Below are 21,872 nucleotides of genomic sequence, written 5' to 3'. Positions count from 1 at the left end.
TTGGTTAAGTACAGTTCTTACAAATATCACATCATTAGTTTACAAGGTAGGGAAGAATTATTTCCTCCACTGCAAAAATTACTGCTATGATTATAGCCTTTAATCTAAGCACAAATCCTTCCTTCCACCCCTCACAACCACCTCCTCCCTTGGACCACAGTTTGTTCAGCCATTCAGGGAAATAAAATAGGAATACTGTTGATTTTCAGCTATACTGGTTCCACACTCAGAATCCTTTGCAGCCTTGAACTAACAAATCTTTAGACCTTCCAAAGTCCTCTGCAGGTGGTTTTGTTTCTTTTGAACAAACATCCATTAACAAATACCTTTAATTTGATAGACTGAAACTGAGATCCCTGGGTTCACTTAGGTACTGCAAGTCTGCTTTGATAACAATCCAGTCAGACTGCTGCCATGTTGGGCTTGTTTTTGCCTACAAGAAATTGATTTTTTTTGTTGTCATTTGCTCACAGCATCCCCTGCTGAATGACTCTCACAATAGCTGAGCTACTGACTGCATTCACTGTAACTAAAGCAGGGTTAGCTTAAAGATTCCTCTCCATACTTGATTTCTGTTTCCTCCTAGAAACCATTGGATCAAAGCCACTATCTCACAGAGCCTTTCTTCCTTCAATAAAATATGAGATTATTCCCACTAAGATTTTAAATGTTGCATGCTGCAATAGATAGCCCAGCTCAAATGTCATGTCTGCTTCATGTTTTCCAGTAGCCTAAAGAGGGCTGGTAAGAAGCAGCTTGTTTGGGTCAAAACCAACAGAACTGTTTTCTGTGACCTAGAGCCTTGCAGCTCTGTAACGGTACTGACCATAATTTGGCCATATGCTAAGAGTGACACTTAAAGTTGGTTCCCCTCTTCTGTTTTTCTAACCTATGGGGTAACCAGTAGTATCCAAATTAGTAGACTTCCCGTATTTCACTATGAGAAAGAAGGTAATTTTCAGTGACAGCTACTGTGATAGTTATCTCTACCTATCAAAACCATCTAGCTCTATTCTATCACCCTCTCCTTCCTTCTCAGATATTGAAGTCTGCAGTCGTAGTCTGGAGTCTACAACTCCTTCATATCCTTTCTCATGCCTCAAACCTTTTCTTGAAGCAGAGACTGAGTGCGAATTTTGAAGATACAGTAAAGCCAATCTAACAACTCATTGCCATGGGTACTGGCACCAATTTCCTTTTGTCAACACTAGCCCTTATTCGATCCTACAGTGAGCTGATTCAGAGGTCTAAAGTGATAGAAAAACATCCTTCAAAAAGCTTTCAAAACCCCATAGGTTTTTCAGCAACAAATTCCCTAAACTGATACATTACAGACAAGCACAAGTGTTGGTGAAAAAGAGGGGGCAGACAGAACTGGATCACTACTTTTAGTGGCAATAAGCTGATAAGTCAACTACTTACTCCATCTTAAAATCTAGTAACATATTTAGTTAGACCACTCAGAGTTGCTGATGTGGCTTCTCTCGTGGAAAATAAACACTTAGAACAATTGAACTATTATTACTTAAAATCTCTAATAGAATTAGGCACATTCAACAAAAACAAACATTTTATACACGGTAAAGTACAGCATTTTGCATTCATCAGCTTGCTTAGAGAAAAGGAGGTACTTAACACGAACACTTGGTTATATCTTACCTAAAATATAGCAGGTCCAATTCACATTCAACAATCCAAAGAAGTGATGCTAAACATTCAATGTCCACCTGTCATGGAAAACAAAGTTTACACTTGTAATCACTGTGCTTTGCCCCCTCTCAATTTTAAAATGAAACTTCCTAGCTTAAAAAGGGAATATACCAGCTCGTATCAGTGGAAATCTAAAATTATTCTTTTAAAAATGAAATTTGGAACATTAGAATACATTTACAGTTATACTATTCAAAAATGCTACCAAGTTGAAATGTTTAGGTATTTAAGCTGAATTTTTATTCCATATAATTTCTGAGGAACAGATTCAAGTTAATTTGGATCTAATGACAAACGGTTGCCAGGACTGGTACAGCCAAAGTAAAATAATAATCACTGGTACTGGTATACATTATATTAATAATTAAAATAAATAAAAATGAAAATGCAAACAGTTTCCCATAATGTTTATGTATTTATTATAACAGCTATACTTATTTAAAACAATATTTACATTGAAAGAAGTCCAATTAAAGCAGTTCTAAATTCACAAATGAAGTTTCCAATCTTTTGAAACCATGAAAATAAAGAATGAAGTTTAAATACTGGTAACCATTTTATTCTACAAGTGCATGGTGGAGGCTGAGAGAAAAACAAGGGAACCAGGTCCTCATAACGACCTATAAGAGCCAGAATTTAAGAATAGCTGCCCCTATTGCACTTTTTCATCTTTCTAAATAAAAGAACTTACAGCAATGAAGGTTTGCTCTCAGAGCAAAGGTGAAGACAGCTAAAAACAAACAAACAAGACACTAAAAGAGAGCTTGGAACTGAACTTCTGTTTCAACTATAACCACAACATTGCTAATATAACTTCAAACAGTCGTCTTCACAAAAATACTGGTTCCCTATTCTCATGACTATGGAAACAGAGGTCAAGTGATCAGGTCCATAAATCATCTGAGTTCTGTTTTGGCTCTGGAAACCGCACAGTTGTGCTTCCGCAGCTGTAATTATAAAAATATGAATAGTAACTGGCTCTGTGTAACTATGGATTTTTATTTATTGAATTTTAAAAAGTAAGAGTGTTTGAATACTGCCTAGAGAAGAATTCTCTTTTGAAACTCATGGGATGGTGAGGTGCAGATACTTTTTTCCTAAAAATAAGTGCTTTACTGCAAGCTATAACAGAGCATTATAGAAGCAGACTAAATTAAATTAGAATGAAACATTAATTTCAAGTAGAGCACCCACACAGGGAACTAATTAGGAATAGCTCCTCTGTATAAACAAACCTTTATACCAACTAGTAGCTGGTCAAGTCAGGGAACTCCCTTTCTCTAGGGAAAAGAAGTCTATTTTCAGCATTGCTTTATTTTGCTACAGAACCGGAGATAATTTACAGCCAGAAGCAGTGGACAGTGTTCAGAGTTTATACTCCAGATGTTTGATAGGAACCTTGCTGAGATTTGAAAAAAATGGCAGTAGAAGGCCTAAAAGTTACAGAAGTAGGACTTCCAAAAGGGATGAGAACACATCCTATTCCATATCTAGCCAAATTTTTTAATTGTCCTAAGGTCTGCACAGCAGACTAAAACTTGTAGCAATCATAGAGGAATGTGTCAAAGAGTGGAGTAACTGTACAAACTGCATGGGAAAAAGAATTCTCAGCTGTTCTGTAATAACAAAAACAAACAAATAAAACCCCAGGCCAGAGCATTATGCCTAGGAAGAATTCTGAAAGCATCAGTTAAGTTCAACAGTAAAACTACATACAAGTATGTCACTCAAGGGAGGTTGAGAGTTCATTTATCATTTACAACACTAATCTTTTAGACAGCAGTTCTGTGCAAAACAAGCATATATGAGTTAACTCCTACCTTGTTAAGGATGATCCGGAGCCTTCCTTATAATCAGATAGAAACTGCAGTCTGTCAATTTAAAAATATATATATATATTAGAAAGAATTGTTATTAATGAAACAGTTTTTAATTACTAAATAAGAGCCAGAGAAGTTACACGAATGCCTTCTAAACATTATAGTAATATTCCTGTTTTTAAAGTAAAGTAATTAATACTGCCGCAAGGTATCTTCTGCTGTGGATTTACGTCCAGACTAAAAGGTCAGTTTTCTCACAGTACAGTGCACCGTGATAGTAAACTACTGTTACTGTGTTTAAGATAGCAAATGAAAGTTCACACAAAGCTTAGAAAGATACTGAAGAATTAAACTTGACCAGACTCTCAGCAGTTCACTGCTGCTATGCAGAGTCATGAAGAAATGAAACTGGAAGAAGAAAAAAAAAAAAAAGAAAAGAAAAAAAGCAGCAAAAAAACCCCTTTTTACAACTTTGAACTGTTTTAACTCCACTACCCATGTGAAACAAGCCAGGAAAAGAGGCTTCAGAGCTATTCACAGGCAAGGGCCAAACAGGAGCACGTAGGGAAAGAGACAGGACTACAAACACCTTGCAGGACCCAGAAATCTTAAAAACTCCCACAGAGTAGTGATATAGTAAAAGACACATTTTGAATTGCAGAAAACAGTCACCAGATATCATGATTTTCTAGAACATTTAATAGTCAGATTAAAAAAAAAAAAAAAAAAAAGTAACTCTTTCCCTCTTGACCCGAGAAGTTGGAAGTTCCCTGCTCAATAACCCCAGGGCCACCGAATCACGCAGCAGCTGGGGACCCGGGAAGGGGGCAACCCCCTTCCACGGGCCACGTGGCACCTCTCCACTCCCAAGCTACCAAGCGTTTTTGGCATTTTCCAAACCTTATGCAATGCATTCATCCGTTAACTGGAACGAGTGGTTAAGCAACAACATGTACAAAATTGGTGTTAAACAGAAACAAAGATTTACACAATGGAGAAAAAGAAAGGATTACATATGGGAAGAGACTGAAAAGAACAGAAACAAAACAATGCAGGTAAACAAAGAGGCCTGTGAAGTTTAGACACTTGTCAAGAGAAAGAGGTGGAATCCTCAGCTTTCGAAAAGGCAAGTCGCGCACAGAATATCCTGTGTCGCATTAACCTGTTTGCTGGAAGCATACGATGACTTGACACGAAAAGAGATTCAGTGAATGAGAGAGAGGGGAGGAAAATATTTGTTATCTAAACAGCTTAAATTTAAATAAATGGTAATTAATAAAATCTCATGCCAGAGTGGACATTTGCAGAGCTATTTATTTGATCCATGATCAGAAGTTCAAAAATTTTTAGTCACAGAAGCCACAGGCAACAGCTGAATGTAACTGAAGAAATAAATTAGAAGTAAAAACATACTGGGGGGAGGGGAAGAAGGTACTACATTTCCTCTTCTTTTTGAAGTATTAAATGGAAATATGACTACACAAATCATAATTTAACAGTGAGCAACTGCATCTCCTTCAAATGCATAGAATATATTTCACAAATCCATTTGATCAGATACAGTTTTCAGAGAAATTAATTATACAACAGGACTTAACAGTTTAATTATCATTAAAAAAATGCCTGAAACCTTTAAGCCAACTGCAACTGGGACAGAAAAAAAACCTAGTCTAAAACTCTACAGAATAGCAAAAAAGCTGTAAGAACTGAAATAGAATAAGTGATGTGAAGTAGATGTAAGAATGGAAGATAAAATATTTGACAGAAATTTTAGAAGATGTATATTGCAAAACAAGAAGACTAGATTTTTTTAATGTGTACGTTTAGAGAACATGAGCCTTCCCCAATAGTACTGGTAGCGGTAATTAAACATTTTGAAATCTAACACAGACCTAGAGAAGTGTAAATGAGAATTTTCTTGAAGGATGTTGGTTATTTCCATATATTTATGTAGACCAATTTGTTTTGATATATAACTTGGTTTATTTGGAGAAAATTAACAGTGCTGGCAACAGTAAACTCATGTTACAGGTGCAAAATATAGCCACAAAAAGGTTACAGATTTTGCCTGGAAAGTAGCCGATCATACAATCACTTTGAAGGCTAACCACATTCTCATACAGAAAGACTACATTTTGGAAACTAAACAAAACAAGAACTAAAAAGGAGTATTTCCTGCTCAGTTGAATGACGAAATTACAAAAAAACTGTGAAATTTGTATAGAATAGCTATGCTAAGCATTGCTTAAGTGCTAGCTAACCCTATTATAGTGTTTTTTTTTTTTTTAAAAAAAAAAAAGCAAACTATGTGTTACATTCTGGAAGTCTACTTTTTAGTCTTTTTAAAAAAATTATTCCAGCTATCCAAACTTGTTTCCATCTAACACAAAATTAGACCAATAATCTCAAATGGCACGTAAAAATAGAGTCACTCCAATTTATTAAAGCTAATAGGACGAGGTATAAAATGCACATTAAAAAACAAAACAAAAAAGGAATGTCTACAAACATGCCAGGAAGCACTTTTTGTTCTGCAAGCAATGAATGTGTGGAGTGGCCTGCAAAGCAAGTTTGTTGAGGTAAAACATTTGAATCAAGTGAGATACCATCCAGTGGGAAAGCAAGCACTGTGGGAGAAAGATAAACTATTCTGACTGAGCGTTACATTTCCATTTTTCGGTCTTTGAAGCAGAATATTCCTTTAAAAATGGAGATTAACATTCAATACTGATATTAGAGTCTTTTGCAGCAAAGTCGGGGGAATCGAGAAGGACTATGTTTTTAAAATGTTTATAAAATAACGAAATACCAGCATAATCTCTACAGCATTCTGACCTAAACAGGGGGTGAATAAACACATTTATTAGCAACCATTCTCTTCATCATGAAAATTTAGGAAGAAAGAAAAAGTGATCTTTTCTTAAACACCAATGTGATATAAATGCAGAGGTACAAACATGAACTGATGCATGCTCTCAAAACCTTAGCAAAAAGCTATATGCTGTTTTAAGGGAAGGCAGGCAACAAGGAGGAAATCCCTCACATATTAATGTAGAAGAGAATTCTCTGTTACTGTTTTGGTAACACCCAGCAAGTCAATTTTATCCCTAGTTAAAATGCATGTATGACACGAAAGACAGAAGTCAGTTCAGTACCCTTACGGCTGTAGTCTGGGGAACTTGCTGGGAGGAAAGCTTATTATACACTCAGGGATTTGAGAAGTCATAGTCCACAACCAATTTAACTTAAGGCAAAACACAGCTGCTACTTTGAAAGTTTCCTGCTGTGTAAGAAATAATTAAGGCTGTATGATCAGTATTCAACCGAGCTTTAATAGCAAAGTTCCTTGCAAATAAAAAGTTAAGTGAAGCTGCATTACACAAGGGACCACATAATGTTGCAGATCAAAGGAAAGAGAGAGGAGTTAAACATGACTAAGTGTGCAATATAGGGGCCAGATTCTAAATCGTAACAACGCAACAGCAGCATTATTCCATATTTCACAACTCCTTTTCTCAAAAAGTAGAAGGTACATGTTTCAAAACAGTTACAAATCTCTATTTTGTTTTAAGATATAGGGGAGGGGGAAAGAAAGAAGCACACAATTGTCAAAAGTATAGACTGCAAAAGTACAAGCCTGTTACAGCTTTTAGTACCATGCTGATACTGCTCACATGCTACACAAAAAGATGAGAGAAATGTCTGGCAACACAGGGATCTTCCGTTTAGGGCAGTCCATCCTCCACAGCAGTGGCACCTGATCCTAGTTTTGATTCACTATCCACACACCCCTCAAGTCACAAATTGCATTAGGAATTCCCAGAGCAGGAAATGGCACACGCTTGGCCCATCACTGCCTCCACGGGGACCAGGAGGCAGTGGCTCCGTTTCTGAGCGCTGGACCATTTCCAAGTGGAGGGATACATGTTCAGTTCATGAGGCAGCCTACATTGTCCAAACAGCTATTCCTCATTTCCTCTGAAAGAGGTTGTGAGACAGATGGAAGTACTCCATGGACCAGATTCAACCCGTGAGTTGTCAGTTGGACCAGACTCTGCTAAGTCATTAGGTTGCTAATAGCTTTACCACTGCTCAAAAAAAAAAAAAAAAAGGGGGGGGGGGAGGTCTAGAACAATAACAACAACAAAGAGGGTTAAAACATCTGCTTGAGGCAGAGATTCCCTAAAAAGCTTAAAGATCATCATTCAGGGTCGTGTTAGCAGGCTGCTACTGCTACTTTAGTTATCAGAAGGCAAAGTCTAGGAAAGGTTTAAGTTTTACACTATAACCAGGATATATATCCTCTGGTCAGAGGATGCTGGAAATGCCATCTGTTTACATTTAGCTTATTATAACTTAAAGTGGCAGGCCATAATTCTTGATTTTTTTTTTGTTTTTAAATAATGTTTCAAATGGCTAATTATACCTCTGTATACCCCAGGGCTTTTCTTACACAAACATTAAGAAACTCAATTATTCATGATGAAGTCCCTCTGAATTATTTTTCCAGCTTTCCAGACATTGCTTCTCACTTCCAGATTCAATAGAATTTTTTTCCCTACCCTTGTGAGTATACAAAGATAATCCTGCCACTGCATTCCAAATAAGTTTCTGAATCCTAGCTTCCTGGAAAGTAGCATCAGTGGCTACACATATATCAGTAAATAAAATAGACCAGGGCAAAAAGTCATTCTCTGAGCTTGAAACCAGCTAGCATGGTTCAGCTCATGGCTGTGCAGCTAAAATCCTATCCCTCCAAAACAGGATGGCCAGCTCTAAACGGCATCTTGCTAGTGGTTCCTTGTCTATACTAACCCCAGAACCATGCTTGGGCATTATCTGGGAGCATGTTAGTTGGCAAAAGACAAAACCATGCCACAAACAGTACTAAAAATGTAACAGTACAGACAAGCACATGCCATAGCCGTTCCTTATTTAGTTTACTACTGAAACACATATCATGATTATAGTTCCCAGTTGCTTCTGGAGAACATCATTTTTAGAAGTTAATTCAATCAGTAGCCAACACATTTCAGAATTAACAGGTCTCCTTTTCAAGGCATTATAGCTTCTAGCTTTAATATCACATCTTAATCTAGGGTGCTGTTTTTGAATCAGGGGTTCATAAAAAACTAGAGCTAACCAGAGAACAACAGAACTAAGTTTAACAGTTGAATATTTGCGTACCTAGAAGTGTAAAATGTACCACAAGTGACCAAAAATTTGCACTCTGTAGGTTTTGGATTTTTTAAAAATGTGTTCAAATAGACTGAAGATGAGCATCTGACTTCATTTTAACATGCCTGGATCACTGCCAGTAGAATACTGGTCCCGAGTATCAGCTGGAATATACGGACCTATGCCAACATACAGCAGCTGAGACTCTGGTTCTCCAAACTTTACATACACTGCTGTGGGGGGAAAGAGCAAATTCAAACATTTTACAAGATTAATGTTAAAGAGGTTGTAAGTTTGCTATGGTGTTTTCAGTAACTCAAACTACCTATGTACCATGAGTTTGCTTCTTTTTTCTAAGTCAGAAATTAAAATTTATTTATTTTAAAAAATTTTGTGCAAACCTTGGACAAAAAAGTTTGCTTGTGTTTCTTTTTGTGCAAATTGAGAGTAATGCAAGCGGGCAAAAGGCCTCCGTAAACGCAGAAGACAATACAAACATTTTCCAAAGGAAAAGATGACTACAGTGGTACAAATTGGACATAAATATTCCACTTGACAAGAATTACTATATTTTAAACTTCTTATAGATCTAAATGATTACACAAAATTGCAAGGTAATGAAAAAATTGGACTGACAGTGCAGAAATCTGCCCCCTTTTCATAACTGTATACTGACAGAACACCTTACTACATGCTTCTCAAATCCCAGTTCTAGTTACCTTGAAGAAGCCTTGAAAGAGTAATGGCATAGACAAATCTGTACATTAGTCTATAAAACCCTGAACATTTATTTATAATTGTTGTAGTGTTGTCTGACAACCTGGTCCAGTAAACTGTTCTGAAAAAACTGTAGAGTATCATGCAATCCTGATAGTCCTTTGCCTAACCTAGAAGTCCCAGATGTTGAATTCCTACACCCCCATTTACCTGGAAGTACTTTAATCATAGTCCCTTAAACTATGTGTAAAATTTCTGTCTTTCAAAAAGATATGCCACATCTACCCCAACAATGACATCAACACTTGCCTAAAAATCATTGTGTATAACCAGAAAACTTGCTGTCAACTCAAACTCGCAAAAAAAAAAACCAAGTCTACAACACAACAAAAATCTTCCCATATAAATGCAATAACAACTTATTAAATCTCAGTGATAACACCACTGGCATGAGACAGACATCTGTTTCTTACAGATCTTGGCCTAAATCCCAATTCTGATGTGGAAAAATTTAATAAACCAATTTGATAAAAAAAGACAAGACTTTAGATTCAAAATTGCTATATTTCTTTTGCTGTGTTTCCTTGGACTTGAAGCCCAAAATACCTGTGGTGACACTAGATAACGACGATGCTAGGAAAACAACTGATCATTGCCAAGAGCTTCATTTTGTCCAGTGGCCCTGACAAAATACTTCAGCTCATACAAAGGTAAATATTTGGGTCAAACATCTCTATATTGCACAGTTGTCCAAGAAAAAGTCTGGCTTCCACTGTTAGGCCATTCTGTTGTGACATCTAAAACATCTTGGATTATACGAGCAACAAGAGAGACAGCTAATTTACATGCCTCCAAGTCAAATTGTTTTGTGGCATCATTAAGTAAAGAGAACTGCAGCATTGGCTGCACACTTCAATACTAGCATAGACATGAGCCAGTTGATTGCCATCTGGTAAACCATAGTATAAATTGGGTGGAACTTAGAGCTGTTATTTGTCTTCACCCTATGAAGGGAGTGTGACCCTCATGAATGTGAGGACTATGCTCTTTGTCAAAATATGTCAGAGATCATCAGGAAACTCTTACTTTACTTACCCTTGAAGTAATTCTGAGACTGCAGAACAAGTGAGCAAAAGGCCTCCAATCTTGGAAAGGCACCTGAGACTTCCAGAATTGATTTCTGGGCAAGTTTTCAGAGAATCACCTGAGTATTTCTGTTTCCAGAGAAACTGGAGCAGAAACTTTAACAATGCAAAATGAAGCAATAAACTTAAGCACACATATCTACAATCACTGGTACAAGATGGGACGCAGTCATTCTTTTAATTACCAGGAGGACAGTTTCTCTAGGTTTGGTGGATAACCTAGTTCCAAGGAAGTGGGATTTTTTTCCTTCATTCTAAAATTGTTCGTATCCAATTTCCCTTCAGAATCTCCCATGCATATAGGAAAAAAATGTGATCAGAAGAAAAAGTATTTTCTTCAACAGACAACAACAGAAGTAAAACATAACACATAATCTAATGGTATTATCAATTAAACACAGAAAGCAGAATGTCTCACATCACGTGAAAGAATAAGCACAAGAACGAAAGTTACCTGAATAATCTCTCCCCCTCCCAATCCTTATCTCGTGATTATTTCTAAAACAAGTCATATGGCAACAGTTTTCTCCTTTTATGGGTAAAATAGAGGAAAGGAAGTCAGCACCACGAGCAGGACTGCATTGCCACATGAATTAAGAAGCTCAAAGCTGCCATTCCTCTGTACCTCAGTGAATTATATATATATTTATGAAGAATATATACTCTGAAAGAGGGACACCATGAATCAACTGTCATTTACTCAATATATATATAATTACTTGTCACAAAATGCTTCATCCATGACGAACTAGTCACTAAAGAACACATTAAAAACTAAAGGATAAAGGGCATGTAATATTCTTATTTGCTTATCTGACATCTCCTTTCTTGCACAAATATCCCATCACTAGCATACGAATGTCTTCTTTTGGAAACAGCTGTAGTGATAGCACGACTCAGAACAGCAATTAAAATACACTCTCGTGGAAAACATACAGAAATATATGGAATAGAAAGTACTATATTTCACAATGCTTTGGACCATATCACACACATCCAATTTAGTGACAATTCTTTCTGTTCAGTACCAAACACAGCTCTACAAGACAGACTTAGAGAAAATGACTACTTACCTAACTTGCAAAACTTGAGCTTTTCAAGAGAGCCATCAAGATCGGCTCCGCAGGCTCAAAACTAGGGAAAGGTAAATGATATATTGAATCCCCTATACATCAAGCAAAAAGAAATAATAGCACTGTTCGATGATCAACAGAAAGAAAGAAAGCATTGTTTCAGCCTCAATAACTGATATTAGAATAAAAGCCTAAATCACTGCAAGAGGACTGCTACCTATAAATAGCTAAAGAATCAAGAAATTATAAGAATGCCCATTTCTTCTCCAAGTACAGGTGATAGTGTACACCAGCCAGACCACACACAGCATACATACAGAGACCTACACAATGCATGTAGAAATCTTTCGTGGAGTTAGGTAACTTGCCAGCATTACAGGATATATATTGCAGATTTGGACCCACATTGTTTTTCTTCAGTTACTTATGTGCAATCAGTCTGAATTTGATTTTAATACTGCAACTAGTATGGCACTGCTTTCTTTGGGACTGATCCTGTGAACAAATGAATTCAATTACATGCGTTATACTTGCTGGGTCACAGCCCAAGCAAAGTTAAAACACACAAGTATTTGCAGGGTGAGATCCTCTGTCCTTAATATAAATATAAAAAAAATATAATATATATAAAACCAGATTCCATGGTTATCAGATCATTATCAAGTCAGATCAGATGGCTAAAAGAACAGAGTTCCATAAGGAAAAAAATAATCCCATGATTTTTTAAAGTCTAACATTGCTATTACATGGAAATGAGTGTGATATATATTATTCTCTCCCTCTCTCCGTATATATACGTATATATATATACACACATACACACATATATACATATAATTTGCTGCTGCCGTTATTGTTAAAGATTATGATTTGCTCCTTGGAAGCTTTAGTGTCAGCAATGTGTATTTAATTCTCTTTTGACAAAGTGTTATTTCAGTATAAACAAGGAATATTTCTTTAAAAAGTAGTTTTTTAACCTGTAGGTGTCCCTTTGACTTATAAACAAAATAGAAAACACTGAATAACTGCAGTTGTAAAGTACAAACGCTTTATTACGATTGTGGTGACTCAGAATGCCAGGATTTGGCAGCCCACAGTGTTCCTCAGCAGCAGAACAAAAGGGGATTTTTTTTAGGCAGATTTACTTTTAGTTCAGTAAAGGACAACATGATACTGTCTGTGCCATAATGAATCAAAACCTCAGTAAAATGAAGGCATAAATAGTCAGATCCCAATCATTTTTTGCCTCACAGTACAAAGTAGACGAGAATATAACTATACTTCCAAAACCTCTACTATGTATGCTCTCTCCTTGTCTTTTGGACAAAGGAAAATATAAACACAGTAAGATTATCTAGTTGAAGAAATATGAATCTGTTCCACAGAGAGCTTATTGCCAGAAAATATTTTCTGATCTTGAAGTATCCTATCTTCCTCTTGAATAGAAGAGATATTGATACTAAATAGTAAGTGGATTTTTTTTAACATCTTCTCTAATTAAAAATATAAACCCTATAGATCTAAGTCTTGCACTCTAAGAAACTCTCTCAAGTATTCAGAGCATGGAACATTTTAAGAGAGACTCATTTTCTAGCTTCCCAGTCATGATCTCATTTGGAATCATAAGCTGTCCCCATAGTAATTGATATTACAGAAGTCTACTGCAATACGGTCTTTTGAGAGAGTGAAGATAGTGTTCCAGTCTACATAGCACTTACACTTTAATAATAATAACCATAGAAAAAATGTCTACAAAATATCAGCAGCATACAGATCCCATTTTCTCTTCCACAAAAAAACAATTAGGAAGATTATTACAGCGTTATTTCCAGAAGCTTTAAAAGATGCCTATGTTCTTCATGCAATCCTCCTCTATAGAAGTTGCCAACAGTTGATAGATGATCCTTCAAGCAGTGAAACATTGTGAAATTTCAAAACAATAGTACAAGATGTCAGATTATGTATGTGTGGGTGGGAGAAGGTATAACTGAAAAAATTAGACTGTTTCTGGAAATAAAACAAAACTTAGCAATCTAGTCTTCTAAAGTCTAAACACATTTGAACAGTTTAGAGGAATATTATTATACAATTGTCCCTTCATCATTTCCCCTCGTCCCCAATTTCTACAGTATTAAAAGAAAAATTAAGGCCACCTAATCATCTGTATCAAACAAACCAAATGATAACTACCACTGTGCATATCTTATGCAGGCTATTTAAACACAATTTTGGAATCTATTTACTTGAGATAGGATCATATATATCTGTTACCACAGAGAATTTTCATTATCCTCCAAAAACAATTCAGCTCTGTAGTGGCATCACTTCTCAGCATTTCTGTATCAGCTAACAACTGATACTAATGAGTTTTTGCCCCACAGCTCCACACCACCATTAATATGCGTAAGAGAAACCAGAAAATGGACTTTCTCCTCCCCTCCCAGAAAGCCATTAACTCAAACTTACATCCCAGACTTAATCTGGGTCTGCTGCAAAATGAAAACAATAATGATTAGGCTATGTAACAACTGCACTGGCAATAAAGACAATAAAACAGAAAGCAGGTTTTCACTGAAAAACCTTTGAACAACAAGAAAACAACCTCTCCTCCCCCTTCTCAGTCTAACCACATTCAGCCTAGACAACTATGATCACTACTGAGCTCTTTATTTGCTTGTACAGGCAAATAATACCAATTGTAATATCTTGGGATATCCTGACTTACCAACAGGGCTACTCAAGAAGGACATAGGTCTCCTGTGGCTCTTCCATCTGCTAGCCAAGTGTAGATGCACTGAGTAGAGCATCTCAAATAGGACAAGAGGCCTGTGCTAGCCTACTGAATCCAATCTGCTCAAACTGTTCTGACACTAAAATAAACACTTCCCTCCAAAGGTAACCTCAGTCCACTCTTGCTAAATCAGTATTTCATTCAAAAAAAATCTACACTTTTCTTAGATTTACCAGACCACATGGGACTACAGACACAAAATGGACTCATAAAATAGAACTCTGAGCATGGCTACCATAATTCTGGATATCTAACAGTGGAATTTTTTTTTAAAAAAGGAGGGGATAGTAGGTGGGAAGCCATCTAATCCAACAGCAAATAAAGCTGAAAATGTTCTACCTTAACTTCATCCATCCTGGAAACTCAGGAGATGTTTATTTTAATCATGGAAGGTTATAAAACCTTTTAGGCCTCCCCAGGAGCAAGATACAAAGTCATCCCTTTCACAAACTGATGAAGAAAGGACTTGCACAATTTTAAAGCTTCAGAAGAGAAGGCAAGAGCACACCTAGCATCATTTAACAATTTAATAGTAATCACGGAGTAAGTGGAAGAACTGAGCGGTATGCCCTTTTCAGGCTAAATGGCTGGCTCACAACCACATCTCCCTATTCCAGGTTAGTGCCCTAACCAATAGGCTACTCTTCCCATTGAAGCTGTGAAATAGAAGAGCATTTACTGGATAAAAGAATAAAACAGCCATAGGAACAAGATTTCCTTCACCTCACATGAATGCCTTGATCACAGGGCAAGAGTCTTTCCTTCTGCTGTAAATAATCTTTAATTCTTTTTTCAAAGTAACAGAGTTGCAGGTAGAATAAAGGTTACCTACCACTACAGAACAGCTTATGACATGATGTTTGTTGCACTGTCCTAGGAAGAGAGAGACATGAGCCTAGATTACTTCAAGCTGAGGTGGGGACACAAAAATAAATAAATAAATAAATAAATAAATAAATAAAAATCAAGCTTCCCACATCCTGGGTAATTAATGAAACTATTGCACTACTGAATATAAAGAGAAGAGGATAAGATGAACATCACTGCCACAGCTTGAGTTTCTTGAAGTCTGTGTAATAGCTTGCAGGTCTTAACGCATTTCCTAGTGTTTCTTTCCCCTAGATTTAAAAATCTAGGGGAAATATTCCCATCTAAGGACACCAGAGGGGGGTCAGGCATGAGACAGCTACCAATCTCCACAACAGTCAAGATGGTAACAGTTCAGGATGTATGCAGAAGTAAAGCTCAATACCTGTAATTTTCTTTACTGTGAAAATATAGGCAACAGTGTGCTTTCAGGCATGAGTTAAGAACTTCCTTCTTAACTTTGAGGCATCTAATTGTATAACAGCCCACTCAAATTATTTATGAATACCAGCCATAATTCTACAAGGAGAAAGATCTGCCAAAAGAATCCCATATATAGGTGTGTACATATGTATTTATATACACATAAAGTTTCTAATAGTTTTAATCTCAAATTTAAGTAATTATGTGCATCAGAAAGCAATACAAACTATGTGCATTAGTTGCATCAATTACCTATGATGGGGAAAGCTTGATTTTGTGTCCCCTCCTCACCCACAAGTAATTTAACCTGTTATCTAAAATGTCCTCCCATCCCATATCAATGCTATTCAACAGATCTGAGGGACATACATTTATAAATCACATTTATTAATTTAAGGCTTTAACAAGACCAGACTAACATGGTCATCATAAATAACAGCACACATTTCATTGCTACTGGAATCTTCAAAATAATTTTTAACACTTTTACAACCTTTGCAAATTCCTTATGGATTTATTAATTAAAAAAGCCTCAGCCTTATACAACTTCATCTTTTGCACTGCTGTTCATCCAACCCAACCATCTAACCATGATCTTACAAGTCAACCCATATATTGGCACTCAGAACAACCCTCCAGAAATATTACCACAGAAAGGTGTAAAAAAAGGATTAGATGCACAGAAAAATCCCATAGGGCATTAATTATGTAGTCTATTCACACATGTGTAAATTAGACAAGGATATTTAACTGTTAGCATGGAAAAGTAACTATTCCTGAACTAAGGTAAGACTGATTGCTATTTAAGCTAATGTAAATTTGAAGATACCAATCATGAGATTATTTCTAAACATCTAAAATCCATAATAATAAATACAAATTTTTAAGCACCTGTGTGTCAGTGCTGCCCTAGTTTGTATCTGGCCTAAAAAGTAGTTGTCTTGTATCTATTACTACCGCTTTTCCTGTGGAAACAACTACTGCTAGCAGTTTAAATCAAGAATCTGAATCAGGCACTATGAGTCCAGAAAATAAGCCTTTCATTTTAATTGGAAATGTGAACTGGAACATGAAAAATGAGAAAAAGTAAGTTCGGTACCACAAGAGTTAAGACCTATACATCTCACAATAAAAGGAAGAATTTAGTTTCAAGTGTTTAACTATGTGCAAATGCATATCAGCCTCCTAAAATTTAACTTAAAACAGCAGAGTCCAAATTTATGACTGTATTTTTTGTGATTCTTAAGCTGCCCCACATATTAAATATGCCTCTCAAACTATTTTCTCTGATTTTATCTTACTGTCATGGATAACAAGTAAAAATCACTGCTGAAAGAATGACTGATAATATTGAATCAAATCCAAATAGATAGTGAAGTCAATACAGAGGAAGTATTACGAGGTTACAGCTCCTCTAAATCAACCTATGTCAGCAGATCCCTCTGTCCTCTGATATTAGAGATCAAACTGACAAACTAAGTTTCTTTTCAGAGATTTAACAGGAGACCTAGCTATGTCCATACTGCATACAGGTTTGGGATTTTGAATAATATTTTTCTGGTTTGTATAAAATGTGAACCAAATGATCAAACAAACTCATTCCACTGCATGCATTATGAACCTAGTATTAAAGGATGCCAGTGAATCTATAAAACTGTTCCACAATTTCTCTAAAAACTCTAATTAAAAGGGTATTTGGAAATGCATATAAATATGATTGATTGAAAAGGTCTTAAAGTTTTACGATATCTACATACCTAGAAAAAACAATTTCTATTAAAGCATAGGAACTGTTATTCATTTAAATGTCCAATACTTTTGATACATATTTTAACCAATCATTTTATGTAATATATAAGCATTTGTAGATCTGCAACATACTGCATATGCAGATCTTTGACGTCTTTTTGAGACTACCATACTGCTGAGGATATTTTATCCTGCCAAAACAGTGTCAAACAAATGATGTCATGAGGTCAAGCTAAGCACACTAACAATGAATTATCTTCCCAGCACTATAAAATTCACTAATAGACTCACTGTTACGGTGAAATGACATCTGCCAACAATAATTATGCAGTACTATGCAAGATGATCACTATTTTTCCTTTGTGAATTACTCAAGTATTTTTCATTCTAATTACTGGCATACGCTGTCCTTTTAATGTCTTGCGGTTTTGTTTATTTTCTGTTTTTAATAGAGAACAGAAGTTCATAGGAAAATTAAAGCGTCGCTACAAAGAGAGTATAGAAGCATAGTGAAAAAAAGTACAAAACAGTAAAATATACAATAAAATATTGTGCAGTCATTAAGAAACCATATAAATAATCCAGAGACTCTCTTAAAATTGTCATAGCTTACATTTCAGTGAAATGAGCAGACAGACTACCCTAAGTGGTTTAATACAAAGAAGAGCTGAAGAATTTTCTTAGCTGCTACTTTATGCTTTTATGAATTTAAGTCAAACCTTTCATGCTATTCTCATTTGTAATTTCATTTTATTAAAACATTTCTAAAAGGTTATTCTCGGAAAGTTAAATTCATGAACTGTCAGTTGATATTTTGTGCTGGGGGTGGGGAGGGAGACTTACATGGCAGTAGAAGTTACCAGACCAAACACAAAATTACAAAGTTTATTCCTTAAAAAAAAAAAAGTGTATTACTGATGTACAAGTCTTCCATATATGTTACAAAAGTATAAAAGCATAACAGAGAAAAGGGAAGTATTGACTGAGTTCTTCCCTGTAATACGAGTCGGGGTATTTCTGCAGACCAATGCTGAGCATGTAAAATTCTTTGCCCACAGGGCCACCTCCTGTCACAAGGGCATCTCATTCCAGATCTCCCCACCGGGGACTCCACAGCCAAAGCCATTTTTATTTTTTTCTGACCTCACAGATGGCAAGAACAGGAGCAGAAAAGCAAAGCATAAACATCCCTGTCCCCTTACTCCTCCACACATACCGACTGCCTTTAGGAGCTGGTAAAGAACAACCGAGGGCAAAGACCGGCTGCATGGAAATGCAAGGGCGCTAGAAACCGGCTGGAAACCAGCCCATATCCCCACCCTCAGTAAGTTACCAGCAACAGCGCTGAGAGATTGAAGTTAAGAGCCTTTCTGTGTTTCTGGTGAGTTATGGAACATTCCCGTCTTACACACTGGCATCAGACAGCACCAAGGCTTTAACATAACAAAAACCAGATTAATAGAATTAAGGCTTAACTGTCCTGAAATTAAATTAGGAAAAATAAATAAATGCCAGCATGGTATCTGTTCAGTGTCACGCATCTGAACATGGAGAGACTCGCACAGAAGCACGAATTCAGCATTACAGAACACAGCTTCTCATCTCCTCTCACGTCTCGCTCTCCAAGCGGTAAATTAATGCACGATAAAAGAACATACGTTCACAGCACCCTGCACTGGACTACCCGCAGCAGCTTAAAAGGGAAGTTTCGGGTACAGCCGAAGTTGCGCGCTCCCCCCACCCGGCAGCGCGGACATACTCACGCCGCTGAAGCGCCGCCACCATCTTTTGTCTCACTGACACCCGAGGCACCGCGGCGGCGAAGCCCGCAGCTGCGGCCGCTCTGCGCAGTGCCGCGGCAGCCGAGCCGCCCGAGCCGAGAAGCGCCGCGCCGCGGCAGCCGCCGAGCCGCCACCGAGCCCGGCGCGCTGCCCGCGGAGCCGGCGAGGCGAGGCCCGCCCCGCGCCCCGCACCTGGCGCCCGGCCGCACCTGGCCCCGCACCCGGCGTCCGGCCGGTGCCTCTCTCGGCAACAGTTGGCCGCGTCCTGCGGCATCCCCTGCCGGGCAGCGCGCCGCGCCGCCCCCTCAGCGCCGCTGGGCCGGGAGAGGGCACAAAGGAGGCGGCCCGGAGGGGCCCGACACAGAGGGGCTGCGCGGGGAGGCTCCGCCGCCGCGTGGAAGAACCACCCGGGTCGCCAGAGGAAGCCGGGGGGGCTGCGGCCCCGCGGCGGCTTCTCGCCCCTCAGGGACGGGGGCGGCGCAGCCCCCCTCCGCCGCTCTCCCGCCGCAGCCCCGCGGCGCCGGCGGCCAATGGGCGGCCGCGCTGCCGCCGCGCGCAGCCCTCCGCGCGGGAGGAAGCGGGGGCGCCGCCCGCCGCGCCGCTCACCTGCGCCGCCCGCCGCCGGTCGCCGCCGCCGCGGGGGCCCCCGGCCATGCCCCGCGCCTCGCCCGCGCCTCGGAGACACCCGCCGCGCGCTGCGGTGCGGCGCGACACTCGCAGGCCCGCCCCGCCGTGGCTGCGTGCGGCTCCCCCCAGCAGCCGGCCCCGGGCGGGCGCGGCTCCCCCAGGCCCGCCCCTGCCGCCGGCGGCGGGGGGGGGGGGAAGGCGGCCGGGCCGGGCCGCGGCCCGGTGGCGGGTGGGGAAGGGGAGGCAGCGAGGCTGCGGCGCGGCTTTAAACGAGGAAGGAAACGCGGTGGCGGGTGGGGTGGGGCTGGGGGTTCCTCCACCCCCCGCACCTCTGCACCAACCGTGCTGCGGGGGGGCCGCGAGCCGCCCCAGTGCCCCGCCGCGCCGTGGGCTGCGGCTGCTGCGGGATGCTGCAGCCAGCCGCGGGGCGTGCGCGCTCCGAAATACGGGCGGAGAGCTGCGCCCCTGCACCCGCGCTGCCCCGCGGAGAGCGGCCAGGCCCCGGCCGCCGCGGGGACCTCGCTTCGGAGCCACGTACGCCCCGTTCCGCAGAGTCCCCATCCCGTCCCCGTGTGTGTGTGCGCACGTCTGGGTGCTGCAGGGCTGCAAACGCCTTTTTTTTTTTTTTTTCGCATTTCTGACTCCGCAGAAGGCAGTACTTCCTTAAGATGTCAAAGCCAGATCTGAGCCCATTCACAGCTCATGAAAATGCTTTGTACTTCCTCTTGCTGTTTTGAGGGTTAAATAAGGTTAAAGTTGTAAGAGTGGCTGCGCGGAGCTCGGTTTCCCCTTCCCCAAAAGCCAGTCTGTGAGTCATTTACAGGAAGAAAGAAAGAAAGATAGAAAAAAAGATGTGTGACAGTATTGGAAGTACAGCACAGAAATATCTGTTTATTTGTTCATACCCGGGCTTTGCTTAGCTCTTTCAATGTGAGAAGCCATAATTTGAGTAACGCTGACCACAAAGCGCCGTGTCAGTAAGCGCCGGCGTTCGCAGCTGTGTTCTGCCTTGAGAAAACGCGTCAGGGAAAGGGCCCATGCGCCGTGCGGGTGCGATTCTCACGAACACGGCGGGTCCCGGAGCGCTGTGAACCCGGCGGGCTGCCAGCGTGTTGGGTCTGCTGCTAGCGGGTTCCTGGCCTTCTGCTCGCGCTGAGCCAGTGTCCCATGGCAGCAACCCTTACATGGCGTTGACTTCTTTCCTTCACCAAAGCCAGATATCCTTGAATTAGGTCTTTTTGGTCTGAAAAATTCCAAATTCTCTAGTTAGAAAATAATTCAAAGGCCATAATTAGTCTATTAAAAGGCTCAGTCTCTGTTACTGTAGCACGTATTTAATGTAATTACCCTTATAGTACTCAGCTTAATAGGACACCACATTACTGGCTTGCATTTTTCACTCGTAAGTCTCAAAGTGCCTTATAAAAGAAGTAAATAGCATCATCTAGGAAAAAGTCACATGGAAAACTTGAAGGAGGAGAGAACTGAACCTCAGATTCCCAACTAACAGTTTAATATCCCCCTTTCCTTAGTTATTTTTCAGGGGCATATATTCTGACCACTGTATAATGTATCTTTTACTGGATGCTTTTACAAAAAAAGAGGTAGCAGTCAGCCATCACTTGTAAATATTCTAACTCGGCATTACATATAGTGTGTCATGTATGCGCTCAGATTATCTACGCTGAATGTATCAGGGACTTAGCCAGAAGAGTATTTTAATTCTAGATACTAATAGTATTTAAGTTAGATAAACACAGCTTTTAAATCCTGTTAAAACAAAGGCACTGCTATATATTGATGAAAATGAACTGTAGAACATCTATGTAGCTTTAGCATCACATATTGCCATAAGTTGACAAGCCTTTAGGGGGAATGGCAGCTCAGTAATAGATTTCAGATTCTCAACTTTGGACAATGACGTTAGAGACCAGGAAATAATTGTTTAAGCAGTTACTTCTGTATTAGCTAAGCAGCAGTAACTGTCTGTG

General features: G+C 39.3%; 1 protein-coding gene across 6 annotated transcripts in view; it reads right to left on the bottom strand.

Moving 5' to 3' along the window:
• The window catches only part of CYRIA (CYFIP related Rac1 interactor A), a 60,230-nt gene extending 40,200 nt beyond the window's left edge, over positions 1 to 20,030 (bottom strand). The window contains exons 1-3 of one of the 6 annotated variants that reach the window (XR_010388179.1): positions 19,861 to 20,030; positions 3,531 to 3,581; positions 1,660 to 1,727 (exon numbers count right to left, since the gene is read on the bottom strand). The gene's annotated coding sequence lies outside the window, so the exon portion shown is untranslated. Of the gene's footprint in view, positions 1 to 1,659; positions 1,728 to 3,530; positions 3,582 to 11,643; positions 11,705 to 19,236; positions 19,258 to 19,860 lie in introns of those variants that run through there. The other 5 variants (XM_064508442.1, XM_064508443.1, XM_064508444.1 and 2 more) reach the window with 5 other exon arrangements.
• Positions 20,031 to 21,872: the final 1,842 nt, after the last annotated feature.

Source organism: Dromaius novaehollandiae, chromosome 3, assembly GCF_036370855.1.
Source record: "Dromaius novaehollandiae isolate bDroNov1 chromosome 3, bDroNov1.hap1, whole genome shotgun sequence".
In the NCBI taxonomy this organism is placed as follows: domain Eukaryota; kingdom Metazoa; phylum Chordata; class Aves; order Casuariiformes; family Dromaiidae; genus Dromaius; species Dromaius novaehollandiae.
Note: the sequence above shows the minus strand (reverse complement) of the source record. Positions and strands in the feature narration are given on the sequence as shown.